The sequence below is a fragment of the Vulpes vulpes genome, chromosome 6 (genome assembly GCF_048418805.1).
Source record: "Vulpes vulpes isolate BD-2025 chromosome 6, VulVul3, whole genome shotgun sequence".
Taxonomy (NCBI): domain Eukaryota; kingdom Metazoa; phylum Chordata; class Mammalia; order Carnivora; family Canidae; genus Vulpes; species Vulpes vulpes.
Window position 1 is genome coordinate 115,909,606 of NC_132785.1, and position 16,888 is coordinate 115,926,493.

Below are 16,888 nucleotides of genomic sequence, written 5' to 3' on the forward strand. Positions count from 1 at the left end.
TCTTAAATGTGCATCGGCAAGGGTCTGTCCTTGTTGATAGTTTCTATGAATGAAGATCCTCTTTGCTACTATGATATTGAGGTAGACTTGTCTCTGGTCTTCCCTCCCAACCTTGGCATTTTCAGACTGCTTTAGAAATTCACATTCATCAAGACTAACTTTCCAGTCTACAACAATTTCCAATCCAAGGAACTTGTTAAGTGATCATAAAGTGATCATAATTCTTTTTTTCAAAAATTCCAATATATTCTGGTATTCTTTTAGTATAACATTTCTAATTCTAATGTAAACCCTTAAAATATTTATATATTGAGTTATTTATACTGTTGTTTTGAAATTCTACCTCCAACCTTCCCATACAACTTCTTAACCAACCAACCAATATGATTTGTTCCATCCTGATAACATACAATAGTTGTCTTACCTGCATGAATTCCTAGTATTTTCAATAAAAACTTTTATAATGATTTAATTATATATTTACCTAATTTTATTGCATGTTGGTAAATGTTGTAAACATATATGCATGAATAAATATATATTTTAATAAATATATTTTAAATAAAAATATGCATATTTTATTTATTTATTTATTTTTTTATTTATGTAGTCATACAGAGAGAGAGAGAGAGAGAGAGAGAGAGAGAGGCAGAGACATAGGCAGAGGGAGAAGCAGGCTCCATGCATGGGGAGCCTGACGTGGGATTCGATCCCGGGTCTCCAGGATCGCGCCCTGAGCCAAAGGCAGGCGCCAAACCGCTGCGCCACCCAGGGATCCCCAAATATGCATATTTTAAATTCAGAGTAATAAGAATAGAGTCCTTTTATCATTGTATCTCCTGTAATATTGAACCTCTGCTTAGTAAATAATAGGTACTCAAAAATTTGTTTAATTAAGTTGAATTTCCACTCCAAAAAAGACACAATTATCCAGTTGAGAGTGACACTCTTCGCAGTAAATATTTGAACAAACTTTTGCATGGTACATATACTTTCACTTGATAAATTTCTAATTTATTTTATCTCTACGTTCTTATTTCTGTAGTCAACATAGTGTTTCATTTGTAAAGTCCTCAATTTTGTCTTTAAAATATAGTAGCATAGATCTACTTGATTTTAGTTTTCATGAACTCTTTTATGAACAGATCCAGAAAAATTAGCCAAATAAACAAAATATGCTATTTTTTCTTCTCTATTTCTTAAATAAAAATAATGAAGAAATAGGAGAAACAGCACAGAACTGATTCTTTTAGATACCACTTGCTTTTTTCGGAGTGGTTATCTATTTCTGGTTAAGATCATATTTCCTTAGAATGAAGTTCTCTAGGAGGCAGAATTTGAGTTAGTAGGTCCAAGAGAAGTAAAACGTCAACACCAAAAGAGATTTTTCAAATTAAGAACTTAAAATTAATTATAGATAGCTTTACTCGTAGGTGGGAGAACTACATTAGTTTTCGCTTAAAGTCTAAAACTTTTTAAAAAAAGACAAAAAATGACATAGTAAAAAAATTAGATCAGTAATAAGTGCAATTAGTTTATTTTTTGAACCAGCCATCAATTTAGAGGTATTGTTTTCATGTCTATGTCATTTTTCTGCTGATGATTAATAGGCAAAATCATAGCACATACATATGTTTTAATTTATTCTGTGGAGCATCTGTTTGTAATCCAGAAAACACTGCCTATATACCTATAGATTGATTAAAGCCTGATAATGACTTTTCAAATGGTTTACAATTAAATAAAAATATTAAAGTTACATTTATTAGAATTGATATATAATTTTTAAGGAAAGCATACTTCTGATATGGTATAATTGATTTTAAACTTGAACTTTTTAAATCTCATCTGTTTTAAGGATTCCTTTCAATTTATGGTAGAAAAGGTGGTATTTGTGCTTACTTTGTACTCCCCACTTAAAAATTTAACACTTTTGATATTTTTTTTTCAAGGAAAAGCACTGTGACTACTAACAGAAGTAATTTTTTAAATATGAAAGTAATTGAATACCATACTCAGAAAAACGTTCCCTATTTTTCTCTAAATGTTTATCTCCCAAAAATACATTATGCCTATTTGTTTTGTAATATAGCAATTCAGTCATTATCTATCTCTTTCTCACACACAAACACATCCTCTACCCCAAAAATATTTATATTTTTACCGGAAATTGGAGTAGGTTGTCTTTCCTAAATTTGATGTTTGTGAAAATCATTTTCTCATCTTTAACTTTGTAACACTTTGCTTTTGTGCTAAATTTAGAATAAGCATAAAAGTTTTCATGTTTTTAGGTTTTGTTATAACTTCAATTGTTACATCTCTGTTCTTCATATTTTTGTGCCCTTATGAAGAATTGCTATTTTCCAGATTTATCTAACTTCTTTTCTCTTTCTAAGTCCATATTGAAACATATAATGAAGAATTCATAGAAAAGGTTCAGTGAAAAAGCCCTCTAAGTACGATGGGCTGTCTGCTGTAGCATGAATAATTCGATAGAGAAGGTTCAGAATTCAGTGAAATGTCTATAGCAGGATAAAATCTTACTGCACTTAAAGATATTCAAGTGCATAAGAAGAGTTGGTCTGTGGGTGACAGAACAACTACTTGGCATACAAGGAAACTTTTCGAAGTAGAGAAAACCAGCTAGTGATGAGTCAGGAGTCTTTTCTTGGCTGGATGTTCTATACCATTTAGGAGAATCTAATAGAAGGTCCTCAAGAGGATCCTCTCCATTCCTATTTCCAAGGGAAATCACACATAGGTCATAGATAATTTGACAGACAAGATGCAGAGTTCTCATGCCATGTAGAAGATTTAACAAGCCCCAGCTGTTGTAAAGACCATTTAGTAGTCAAGTGTGACATTTTGAAAGCACAGAAATAGAATCATAGTGACCTTGATCATCCTATTATTAACTTTGAGTGTAACCAAATCCATTAGTATCATTGCATTTAAATTTCTTCATCCTTAAAATTGGTTTACTCTAATGCTACTTAATGCATTGGGTTATTCTGAGGAGCTAGTAACATTAATTTACATAACAGTATTTTTTAAAGTACAGTGCCATTATATTTATATATATTTTTTTACTGACAATAGTGTTTTATTGACTATGCATTAAAAAAATAAAGGCTATGAGCTGTGATGGGTAAGGAGAGTTGACAAGACAAGAAGGTCAAACAAAATAAAAACACAACATGACATGTTCAGGACTGGTCATGAATGAAACACAATAGGAATGAGAGAGAAGACTTTGAATGTGGAACATCAGTCCAGAGTAGACTTTGAATGCTAGGGAGAATTGTTCACATTTCATAACATGTGTAATAAGGAGCTCTGTATCTATTAATGGAATCAAAAGCAATCTTTAATAGGCACTCTAGTAAAAACCAAATGAAACATTTTTAAGTATTTTTATTAACTTAAAAAATGTAATTTTTGTGCATTATATTGATGATATTATTGGCTTACAATTCAGAAAACTATCTAATTGTGGTAATGAACTAGGACTAAATGCTTTGTGTCTTAAAATTCCTTATGATGATTTTCATTCATTTGTGATGAGGCTAGCTAGTGGTTGGAGTACAGTCTGCTTCCATAGAGCAGAGCAAACCTCATTGACCTTTGATGCAATTAAACCTATGAGTTTGCCTCATTAGTCACATATTTAAACTAGATAAACTAGTATATTTATCTAACATAATTACCTTATAGTCTGCACTTTAGAGTAAATAAAGTACCATCAACTTTACATGATTATTTCATGAAATATATTCCTATGTCAAAATAATTAATTTTTAAGATTATTATGCATTTTACTTGTATGCAATTTTCTCATCCAAAACATAGAAAACCTGCATTACATGGAATACAGCTTGAAAGATCTAAATTTCTTTTGAAAAATAAAAGTCTTATTTAATGAACTTAAGAAATATAATAGCAAATATCTATAATGTAAACATCCCAAGAAGATTACCTTTTCTCTTTCAAATTCAATATGCTTAGCTGCGGATGAGCTATGAATTTGGTAAATACTTTTATAAGTGCCTGGTATTTCTGACATGCATGTTGGGGTAAATGATGGGTCATGTAATTAAACACTTATTCTGATGAGTGTGAGCCATTACATAGTAAAAATTTGAAACAATTGGAATATAATAATGGTACCATTAATGACATCTTAAAACTGAATATTAATATTTATTAATTTTTGTTAACTTACTGAAAGCACAATAAAATAGCTGTTATTTATTGATTATCAAATATATCTCTGGCAATGAACTAGAATCTCTGCCTATAAATAATACAAATAATTAAGGAGGGGGTCAGTTTCACATTTTAGATTAGCAGTCTCAGGAAGGGGAAGTACTGTCATACCCTCAGCTAGCCAGTGAAAGACAGGGTCAAAATTTACATGCAGACATGGAGAATCGAAATTCAAGATTCTTAGCATTTTGGTATTTTTTTCAGACTTAAAGAGAAAACATCAAACTACTAAAATGAGTAAATGCAGATATGTATTTATTATATACTTAGTAATATTTAAATAAACTATAAAAGTTGTCTATTGGTGCATATATAGAAACATAATAATGAAATATTTATCAGGAAAAATAGCACCCAAACTGCAAGTGATTTTGGCTTCAGGCAGTGAGCTGGAAGCCACATGTCTCTGGGGACCACTCATTTCATCTGATCACTAGCAGGTTATTTCTGCTTTATCTCTTTCATCTATTTTGATGTCATATAATATTTCAGTTGTAAAAAGAGTAAACAGACTGGCTCCATCACTAATTACTTGTATTATGTTAGGTGATTTGCATGTATATTTTCTCATCTGAAAATTGGACATAATCATGATACTGATTGTAAGGTATTGTGAGGATTAAGTAATATAATTAATATAACACATGCAGAATGTTTAGAAAGTTCTTGCCACAAAGTGCTCCAAAAAGCAACTAATTATATATTACTCTGGCTTATTGTTTACTATTACATTACACTTTGACAAAATAATCACTAGTTTTGTAGAATTGTATTTATATAGCATATTTATACTTTTATTGTAAAATGGTGAAATATCAATCTTCATGTTTCAACTAATTTTCATCCTGATTGATATTTCAATTTCTTACCTTTGCCCATTTCCTGACTGCTCAGTTTTGTAAAAATATTCTAAGAAAATATCTAGTGAATTAAAGGTAGTGCAAAATATTTCTGACATATGCAAACTAAAAGGTAATTGCTATATTAGAAATCAGTGAAACTATATAAAATATTAAATTTTTTAGAGATATTAGGCCACTTTATAATGCATCTAGTCTGACCAGAACTAGTTCTTTTATTCAATTTATTTACTTTCAACAATAGAAGAAAAAGGAAAAAACAGTCAAGTATTTTGACCCAGCCATAACTATAAAGGGAAAAGTTTAGTTTTGTATAAGCTCAGAAAGAACAAAAAATTCACTCATCACTCTATGAACAGCAGAGGAAAATCATTTCTCTTATTGAAGTCTAATAAGTATATTTTTATGATTAAGGCCCATTTAGAGTATGTACATTTTTCATTTCCTAAGAACTCAGAATCAAAGCCTCATTCATTCAATAGGTTTCTTTTGAGGACTGCTCAGGGCGAGTTGGACACTGTGGGATGCTCACAGCCCAGGGCAGCTTGCTGGTGTTCATGCCTTCAAGTGAGCCAACACAAACATAGAATTACAAACCTTATAACACTTAAGTGGTACAAACAGCAGGGGTTACAAATACTACAGCTCTGAACAAGTATAATAGAAAGGACTGATTGTATCATGGTGTGGTAAGTACAGGGCAACAGGAAAACACACAGGTCACTGTCTATGGTTAAATGGAGAATTGGTATGATTATCGATTAGGGGTGTTTTGCTAAATGGTTGTCTTAGTCCATTCAGCTGCTGTAACAAATTACCATGGGCTGGGGAGCTTGTAAAAAATAGAAACCGATTTCTCACAGTTCTGGAGGCTGGGACATTCAAGATGAAGGCACTAGAAGATTCCATGAGGTGGTAAGTGAGGGTCTTCGGCCACTTTAGTAGATGGAGCCTCCTTGCTGTGTCCTCATGTAGTGGGAGAGGCAAGGGATCTCTGTGGAGTCTCCTTTAAAAGGCACTAACCCAATTTCCAAAGGGCTTCAGAACTTCCCAGAGGCCTCATCTCCTCCTGCCATTATTCTTGGAGATTAGGATTTCACCACGTGGAAGGATTGTGCGGGGGACACGGCATTCAGACCACATCACTAGTTTCAGATAGCTCTCTTAGTTTCTCAACCTTAGTTCTATTGAAATTTTTAGCCAGATAGCCAGGGGTCCAGCTGTACACTGCTGTAGGATGTTTAGCAGAATTGCTGGTCTCTATTCATCAGATGCCAGTAATACTCTGTTGTGACGATCCAAAAATGTGACCAGACATTGCCAAATGCCCCTTTGCAGGCAAAATCCTCCTCTGTCTCACACACACACCAAGAAACATTGTAAAACATAATGTTCAGTAGTCGAAAAAGTAGGATTTATTTTGCTCATCTAACAAGAAGCTGCTTGCTCACATTGATTCAGCAGCTTCTTTCTGTCAGGCTTGGGGGCTCCACGATTCTCTTCCATTTCCTCTCACCCCTATAGGATGACTACCTCAGCATAAAGCACTGGTGGACACATCTGAGAGGAAAAAAAAAAAGAAAGAGTGGCATAGTGCAGTTGTGCCTTTATAAGCTAGGACACGAGATGTGAATACCATGTATTTTTCACTTACAGTGTTCATAACTATTATTTTATTCTATTATGAGTTTATCTTGAACTGGTTTCCAGATTTTTATTGACTTGATTTTCATTCCTTTCTTTTATGAAAAATCATTCATATGCCTGTGCATATCCTCACCCAGATGATATCTTCTGATCAAATTCACCCAGATGAGATATAAATCTCAATTTCTGAAATCTAAGTTTCTACCACTGTTTGGGCTTATTATTTGTGCCATCTAGTCTGTGCACACCATTTTGACTTTATATTAATATACATTTTTACGTTTCTCTCAATTCCCAGATTTTAAGCACTTTAAAGAGCAAAAATATCTTCTCACATATTGAGGCTTGTGACCTACTGCATAGGAAGGGATTAATATAATGAATGGATTGAACAAATAAGTGGGAAAGACTAGGAAAGAATATGCTTAATAGCGAATCTTAGTAGAAGTCTTTTTAAAAAGATGGACATATTTTATTTTTTTAAAAAGAAAAACATGGCACCACTGTTGAATCCTAATGGTACCACTTCATAAAACCAAAAGCTCTCCGTCCAGCATCAAATCATAAAATAAGACAAAATGGTGAAAAATAAAAAAGCATTCAGAGTTATATATGGATGAAGAATGTCCTGCAATCCAGTAGTACTTTCCTGATTAAGGACAAAAAGGAGACTGGGGATAATGCAAACACCCTCTTTCCCAGAAGGAAACATTTTTGTCAGTTAAAGCCACTACTTAGAATGGATATTAAAGATGAAGGCTTCCACCAGCCTTCTCCACTCAGTACTCTCTCTCCTCCTTTACAGAGCAATGGAAAAAGAGTGAGCAATAAACCAATCAGAAGGACTGTGTGAGATGTAATAAAACATTCTTGAATTTCTGATCCCCCTTCTTCTTCTTCTTCTTTTTTTTTTTTTTTTTAGGGAAAGACAAGGGTTTTCTTTCACGTGCATAGCCTTGGGCCTGAGTGTCCCCTATTCAGTTTGTCTTATAAGCTCTGGTGCTGGTTTGAGATGTGGGAATAATCTGCTGGAATTAAGGTGATGACAGAGAGATCTTTGGTGGAACTGATTCTTTGGTAGATTTTCTTCAGCTGCCTCTGTCCTCCCAAGGAGAAATGCCATGAGGCCACGAATGTGGAAATAGAAGATGAGGAGAAAAATTTTTTTTTTACTTTAGTAATTTTAAGTTTTGGTTTGTGGGTGTACTTGAAATGTAATGAGGGACACAGATGCCCAGCTTCCCTGCTGAGCCTTTGCCTAGCAGACATCTGAGCAAAAACACACTGTTGTGAGGGACTCTTCTCAAAAGTATCCACCTCCACAGTCGGGTCCTAGAGGAAAAATGATTAAGGTCCACTTATATATTCTGGTATAGGATATAGAATCTTATCAAAATCCATGTCTCTGACTAGAAAGGCACCCAATATTCATAAGTTTAACATAAAAGGAGCACTAAGGCCAGGCAGTGGTTTTCAATCCATTGGTTCTGCTTGGATGCACCAGACTGAAAAACTCATATGCAGTACAGTGACTCAATATCCAGTGAAAGATTAAAAGGACTAGAAATAATCTCAAATCCATCCTCATTTAAGAAAAGATAAATAATTTGTATTTTTTAAATGTTTTTGTTCTTAGTAACAAATGACATAGCATGTGTTGTCCATCAGGCTCTAATACCCCTTCTTCTGGACTCTTTGAGAAGTTTGCTTTGCTAGCCCTTTCTACATTCTGTAGTTGTTTGTGTTCTCTATTAACTTCGTTCCATGACTCTGCCTGACATGCTCTGGCACTCTTTATACGTTTTTTTAAATCTTAAATTTTTCAGAAATTCCGTGTGTGTGTGTGTGTGTGTATGTGTGTGTGTGTGTGTGTGTGTTTATGTGCCGCACACAAGTGTTTCTCTTCTTTTTCTTCTTCTATGGAGTGCTTTTCTGAGCATTGAAGAAAGTCATTACTTCATATTGGAATCTTCCACCTGGAAATGTCTTACTCAGAACTTATTTTTGTAATGAAAGGGAAACACCTATGTGTTAAATAATTTATTTACTTCGCAAATACTCACAAATACTCTATCATATCAGGTTACATGTCTGTAAGAATCTGTTTCCAACTCTAATCCAGACTCCAGTACTCCATTTGTCTCCTAAGTGCCAGACTACTGCCTTCATTAGACTGCTGTTAGAGTCAGCCTTCATATCTATGAGTACAAACCCCATATCTTTGCTTATCCTTTCTCAGCACTATCTTGACTATTTTTGGCACTTTGTTCTTTCATATGAATTTGAGGAATATCTTGTCGAGTTCTAAGAAAAATGTTATTTTTATTGTAATTGTATGGAATTTATAGGTTAGTTTGGATAGAAATGACAGCTTTATAACTCATCAGCATGGTAAATATCTTCATCTTATAACATCTCTGTGTCCTTCAATAATATTTTATAAAATTTTTTCAACAATTTGCACAGTTTTGTTATGTGTTTTCTGGTAACATTATGTCCTATTGGAAATAAGATTTTTTTTTAAGCTGGTAATTAATGATATATGGGAGCCCATTATTTCTATGTGAATCATACGATAAGAATTTTTGAAAATTTTTTATTTCAATTATTAAAATGACATTAGACTGTCAAACATTTTTATATGATCATTATATTTGCCACTGAATAAAGTTATTCACTTCTATCCATCTGCTTTTTTTCTTTATTTTTCAATCTTTCTTCATTAAGACCTTAATAAAGGCATTAACCATTAATTAATCATACTAAAATGGATGTACTGAAGTCACAGAAAAAAATGCAAAAGATTTACCATGCTATGAGTGTGCTGCAAGTTATATTTAACTTTAGTTTGGGGATCCCTGGGTGGCGCAGCAGTTTGGCGCCTGCCTTTGGCCCAGGGCGCGATCCTGGAGACCCAGGATCGAATCCCGCATCGGGCTCCCGGTGCATGGAGCCTGTTTCTCCCTCTGCCTGTGTCTCTGCCTCTCTCTCTCTCTGTGACTATCATAAATAAGAAAAAAAAAAAAACTTTAGTTTGTATTTATTTTTTAAATGCTAATGTCCTCTGATCTCAAATCAAATCTATTAATTCTATCATGCAATTGAGTTGCTGGTCAAAAACTTTATGGCTAACCTTTGTTCTCTCTGAACATTTAACCCCTGTTCAAATCTGACCTAATCTGTCACTCAGCTCAGATCATATCTACCCTCCAAAACTTCTCTAATATTCTAAGACCCAGGTGCTTGGTCTCTTGAATTTCTACAGCAATGATTTTCTGGGCAGTTCTTTTGAATGTTAATTATGTGTGACATTAAAAACAATTATGCCATTGTTACAGTGATGTTATATATAAGCTATAATTTAAATTTTTTGACTTTGACATTTTGTTTATCAAACTGCATTTTAAAGGCTTTGAAGTGAGGGGCTATTCTTTGTATATTTCCCACTAGGTGAAGACTGATTTGCTCAAACAGATACTCCTCACAAGTGTAGATAATTCTTCTACATCTCCACCTAGAGTTTCAAGGATGGAGCTGACTGGAGCTCTAGGGTGCTGGATCCAGGTGGGGGACCACAGAAAGGCCTCTGTAAGGCAATGTCCAGTGGAACCATAAGGGCAGTTTTGCCCTCAAAAGTTCAAACCTGGCCCTCAAAGAGATACCAGTGTTAAATTCTAGCCCAGGAAAGCCACAGGCATGGGACTCCAAACCATGAGAACCACAAGCAGGCTGTGTTCAGAAAAGCCTTGAGGCCAGGAGCTTCCCTAGTATGTTCTGAGGAGGGATCCCCACCTCAATATATCCAGAAAATAAAGTTATAGCTCTGATGTGTCCAGAAGGCAAGACTCCCCACCTTAGCAGGCCTTAAGGTTTTAGAATTATTCAGCACCTCTTGGAATGGGATGTCTCCCTTTTGGAATGGGGGTCTATCTATGCCTGTTCTACAGTTATATTTTAAAAGCATATTACAGATTTGATTTCACAGGTTTGCTGTGGGATTCTTACCCATATCTGGTTTGGATGATATTCAGATAAGACTTTGGATGTAGAGTTTTGGATGACATGTGAAAAAGACATGAATTTGGGGGGACCAGAGGAAGAATGTTGTGGTCTGAATGTCCCCCAGAATTCATGCTAAAAATCTTAATGCACAGGACGACAGTTTTAGAAGATGGAGACTTTACCAGGAGCTCGAGTTGGGAGGCTGGGGCCCTCATGAATGGGATTAATATTCTGATAAAAGAAACCCCATAGTGCCCCATAGCCCCTTCCTCCATGTGAGGACACAACAAGAAGTCACAGGGAAGTTGGCACTTGGCAATTGGGAAGAAGGCCTTCACCAGCATTTGACAATGCCAGAGCCTTGGTCTTAGATTTCTAACCTCCAGAACTGTGAGCAATGGATTTGTGCTGTTCATAAGTCACTCAGTCTATGGTGTTTTATTACAGCAGCCTGAATGCACAGCACAATTTCCCAGTAGTCAAAGACTGTGATTTGCTGAAACACTTACCACATGTGTAGGTATTTCTTCTATATTTTTCACAAAGCTTTCTCAAAGGTCTTCTCAAGTGGAGGAGAGTTGAATAAGTACCTCTCTAGCTAAAGATATAGAATCTTTTATGATTTTCATAGGCTAAAATTGCTGGTAATTTTTAAATATATGAAATTTTGCATTTCTAAAAAAAATTTTGAGCATGGGATTTATGACAGTCTAACCCAGAAGTGGATACTTTTTAAAATTAGGTGGGAGACCTTTTCAAAGAGAAAGATTTACTACATGTGCTTAAATTTCCTCTCTCAAAATCTCTTCCCTCTCAAGTGGTTCATGGAAACAAACAAAAATAAATAAATATTTTATGTAAATATAGCTAAATATCTTGGTTTCATTTTATGTCACTTTAATGTATGACCCAGTAAAATAAATATGGCAAAATAGGAAAATTAAAAGATTGCTGTATAAAGAGAATTTTAAAAATAGTATTTGTTGCCTCTTTCACTACCTTTTAATTTGTTTCAAATACAGAATGTGTAGCCAGGAAAAAATAGATAAGAAAACAAACCAGGACCTTCAAAACAAGACATGTATCAGGAGTATAGGGGAAAATGTCATGGTGTATGGCAAGTGAACAAAAAGGAAAATGGGCATTGAAATAGTGAAGGAAAAGTTAGGAATGAGTGGAGAAACCTGTGGTCAAGAGATCAAAACTGCCACATGAGAAACATTTCAAAACTGACTTCTTGTTATTAAATGTGAGATAATTTGGGTATGGTTTTGTGTGTATCGAATTCTGATCCCTCTGTGGCAGGACACTGGAATTCCTTCCATTTCATATGAACAGTGGTGTTTTTCACTGTTGTCATAAAACAGAGGAATTATTTTGTGTTTCTGGAAAGATCTTGTGTTTGCCTTAGTACTAAGAATTTTGAATCCCCCTCCCACCCTCACACACAGATTTTTGTGTATTTCTGATAGGATAAGGGCAGCTAATTTGGACAGTATCACTAGAATGCATCAATTCCACCAGTTTTGAAACTTTTATCAAGAGATTGTATTCAGTCATATTAAATGAATTCTGGAGAAATCTGATTTTTTAAAAAAAAATCTTGATTGGAACAGGACTTTTTAGTTGTGTTTTAGAGAATTTAGTTTTAAAACTTTCGGAGAGTTAAACATAAATTCTCACATACAGAGAATGTGAGAAATTATAACCAAGTGATGAATCTAATAAAACATAGGTAAGAACTCTTTTCATTGATTCATGCTCAATGATTCTCATCGATTCAAACCCCATATTTTGATTTATGCTCCAACTTCATTTATTTCCTTATATAAGTGAAACCTTATGACACAAATGCAACTCAGTTCCTTTGTAAACCAAAGCTATGAGAAGAGAGTGGTCGGCGACATTCCTGACAGTGCTGATTTAAGGGTCTAGGTACATGTTTCCATTGTTTTAGTTTCCTGGCTAGAAACTGACATATTCCACTCATTTTAGCCTTTCTGATATTGGCACATAGGCACACAAAACAGTAGCCACAGCTTGAAGACATCAATCTGCATTTCATACGACATCTTGGGGAACCTGGGCGGCTCAACCATCTTATTTCCTGCAGTACAATTTTTACAAATGGCAATATCATCACTTTTTATTTTATTATTTATTTATTAGAGAAAGAGTGAGTGAGTGGGGGGTGGGGAGGAGCAGAGGGAGAGAGACAAAGGGAATCTTTTTTTTTTTTTGTGAGAAAAGGAATCTTAAGCAGGCTCCATGCTGAGCATGGAGCCCATCATGAGACTCCATCTCATGGCCTGCCCTAAGATCATGACCTGAGCCAAAACCAAGAGGCAGATGCCTAACCAACTAAGCCACCAACCCACTCCAACATCTATCACTTTTTAAAATATCTTTTAAAGAAGACTTTTAGGTTCACAACAAAATTGAGGGGAAAGTACAGAGTTTTCCCATATGCACCCTGCCCTCACACATGCATAGCCTCCCTGTTATCAACCTCCCCAACCAGAGTGGCATATTTGTTAGCACTGATGAACCTACACTGACACATCACACTCACCCACAGCCCAAAGTTGATCTCAGGGTTCCTTTCAGTGTTGAACATTCTATGAGTTTAGGCAAATATGTAATGACATGTATACATCATTATAGTATCCTACAGATTTTTTGCATTGCCTTAAAAATCCTTGGTGCTCTGCCCATTCATTTCTTCCCTCCACAAACCCCTGGCAAACCACTGACCTCTTAACTGTCTCCATGGTTTTCCCTTCACCAGAATGTCATATAATTGAAAGCCTATAGTATGTTGCTTTTTTGGATTGGCTTTTTTCACTTAGCAATGCACATTTAAGATTCTTACCATATCTTTTCATGACTTGACAGCTCAGTTCTTTTTAGTGCTGAATATTCCATTATCTAGATATACTCCAGTTTATGTATCCAATTACCTACATCTTGATTGCTTCCAAATTTTGGTATTTAAAATAAACTTGCTATAAACATCAATGTTCAAATTTTTGTGTGGACATAAGTTTTCAAGTCCTTTGAGAGAATGTTAAGGAGCACAATTGCTGGATCACATGGCAAGAGTTTGTTTAGTTTTATAAGAAATCACTAAACTGTCTTCCAAAAAGCTATTATTTTTAAATGAAGATTTTGTGCTTTTGTTTTTATTCCTATGACAGTAGCAACATGAACAATGCTTCCTAATGAAGTCCATTTTATTTTTTCTTTTTTTGTGTGTGAATGCTTTTATATTTAAAATTGATCTTTTTATGATAATGCTATCCATAGGTTTTCATGCTATTGGCAAATATCTTCCATTTATTGAAGACCCACTCTGATGGCTAATCTTATATGTCAGCTAGGTTATGGTAACCAATTATTTGGTCAAATGCCAGTTTAGGTGTTGCTGTGAAAGTATTTTTTAGATATGATTGAAAGAAGGGTTAATTAAAATGCATACTTGGAGTAATTCACAACATTTGGGGTTTTTGTCTGTTTTTTTTTTTCAACCATGCACTGTTTTAGGGTTTATAAAGCATATTTGTACATTCATTAATTCCATTGAACTTCAGGAATACTCTCTAAGGCAGGCTCGGTAGATAGCTTCTCTCCTTTTTATAAATATAGAAACACATTTCTGAGAAGAGAAATGAGGTTAGGGTCACACAGCTAATAGACACTAGAGCTGGTATTTTCCACAATTTACTTAGTGCAAAATATGTTTTAAAATATAACTTAATTCTTAAACAATGCCTGTGTCCTATAGGGTACTGATGAGGCAAATAGTTATCTATACCTCTTTAGAGCTCTATAAGGCTAAGAAAGAGGTTTGAAATGCTAGTTTCATATCAGAATTACGGGTAGATCTTTAACATATAAACATGGTGAAAGCTTTCCCACATGCAGTCCAGAGTTCTAAGCTGCTTAACTCAGTAAGAGTCAAAGGCAATATTTTACTATATGACAACCTCATAGTTAATTTTTCTTTCTGAAAAAAAAATTAGAAGTAACATTATTAGTGGGTAAGTGAGGTAGGAGGAAAAATTGGCAATCCAGTTGAAACAGCAAAATAATGCCTATTTTGAATTAAAAATAGCATATTAATGCTTCCACTAGAATTTACTAACAACCTTGAAAATGAATAATGAAGGCAGTATTAATAACTGACATATAAATAATTTCTATAATAATTTAGCTTGGAAAATATTAATTTTCAGGAGTTTTTATTATATTGAGTGGTTTCTCACATATACGATAAATCTTGGGACCCATATCTCGTTCTTTATTTTCTTCTTTCCATGGGTAAACATCATGAATACATGAGGTATGACATAATTCATAGTGAATCCTATTGAATTTCTTCACTGTAGAGTTAAATAAAACAAGTGATAACTTTGAGCCCTTTTGCACAAATGCAGCATCTGAACTGCTGCTGTTTTTTAAGGCTTAATTTTGAGTTGCCTTTTATAAAATCCCACATATTTAACTACAAATTACTTAATGTTTCCTGGATGCTTATCAATAAATGTCCTTCTTTTGTTTAGCAGGAAAAAGAAAGTTCAATATCATCTAATTTATTTGCAGAGACACTGAATCATATTTTCTTTGGACACATTTATCTATGCTCCAATTAGACAGGCAATGATTTGTACATTGAGCACTTGATCAATTTGAATTATCAACTGGGGATGTGAATGTTCTACTTCTATGCCTTTCTTTTGATTCTTTTCTAAAGTAAAGAAAAAAATTCTATAAACTCTGAACATCATAAGGATGTATAAGTTTAGTGGAATATCTTCATTGCTTATGACTGAACTTAATTAGCAAAAGGTACTTAATATTTGGGGGATATAATTTTCCAATCGCTTAGTAAATTACCTCTCCCAGTGAAATCACCATATACTTATTCATCAAATATTTATGTAATATCCGTGATATGTGAATCACTGTATATATAGGTCACAATAAATTTTATTGATAAGGAATGTAGTGTACAAATTAGATCTTGCACAATTATGAAAGATCTGTGGAAGTGAAGATCTGGAAAAATAACTGAAGGATCTTTTGTTTTTTAAAATTTTATTTATTTATTCATGAAAGACACACAGAGAAGCAGAAGCAGAGGCAGAGGGAGAAGCAGGTTCCATGCAGGGAGCCTGATGTGGGACTTGATCCCAGGACCCCGGGATCATGCCCTCGGCTGAAGGCAGAGCAGACACTCAACCACTGAGCCACCCAGGTGCCCTGAAGAATCTTTTTCAAGCCAATCTGAGAATCCAGGCTTTTCCAGCTACCAAAGTAAAAGAGGAAAACTCATGGGGAAGTCTATAGGAAGCTATTGACTTTCTGTAGCTGCCACTTTTGTGAGCCTACAGTCAAGTTCCTGGTAGTGGTCCTAGGTTTGCTGTGGTCAACTAGGCTGGCAATTAGAAAGAAGAGCTACAAGAGGGACAGAGAGTGATGAGAGCCAGAAACTTGTCAGGCTTCTTTAAATTTGTTCATTGCAATATCTGGATAGATATGGTGTTGAGAGTAATAGTAGCTACTTCACTTTGCCTATGAAGTCTACCTTAAAGCCCACTATTGACTAACTATGACCAAGAATATCTATGAACTACCTAAGAATTATTCCACATGTGAAATTAAAAAAAAATATCCTCATTAAGCAAGTTAATAGTTTTTTTTTTTTTAAATATTACTTGTATCTTATTTAAGATTGGGTTTCCCAGTAATAGTTTCTATGAGCAAGATTTGAGAGTGATTTGTTAAGAAGTAGTTCATAGGAGGGCCACCTGAATGGCTCAGTGGCTTAAGCATCTGCTTCCTGATTTCAGCTCTGGCCATGATCTCAGGATTGTGGGATTGAGGCCTATGTCAATCTCTGTGCTCAGTACAGTCTGCTTGTCCCTCTGCCTCTGCTCTTCCCTCTGCTAGTGCTCTCTTTCTCTCTCAAATAAATAAATACAATCTTTGAAAAAGAAAAAAAAAAGAAATGTTCACAGGAAAACCTGGTAGAAAGTAGGAAAATAGAGTGAAGAAGAGCAGGAGGCCAAGAAAGTATGTGATATCACACTAAATTCCATAGTGGACAACAT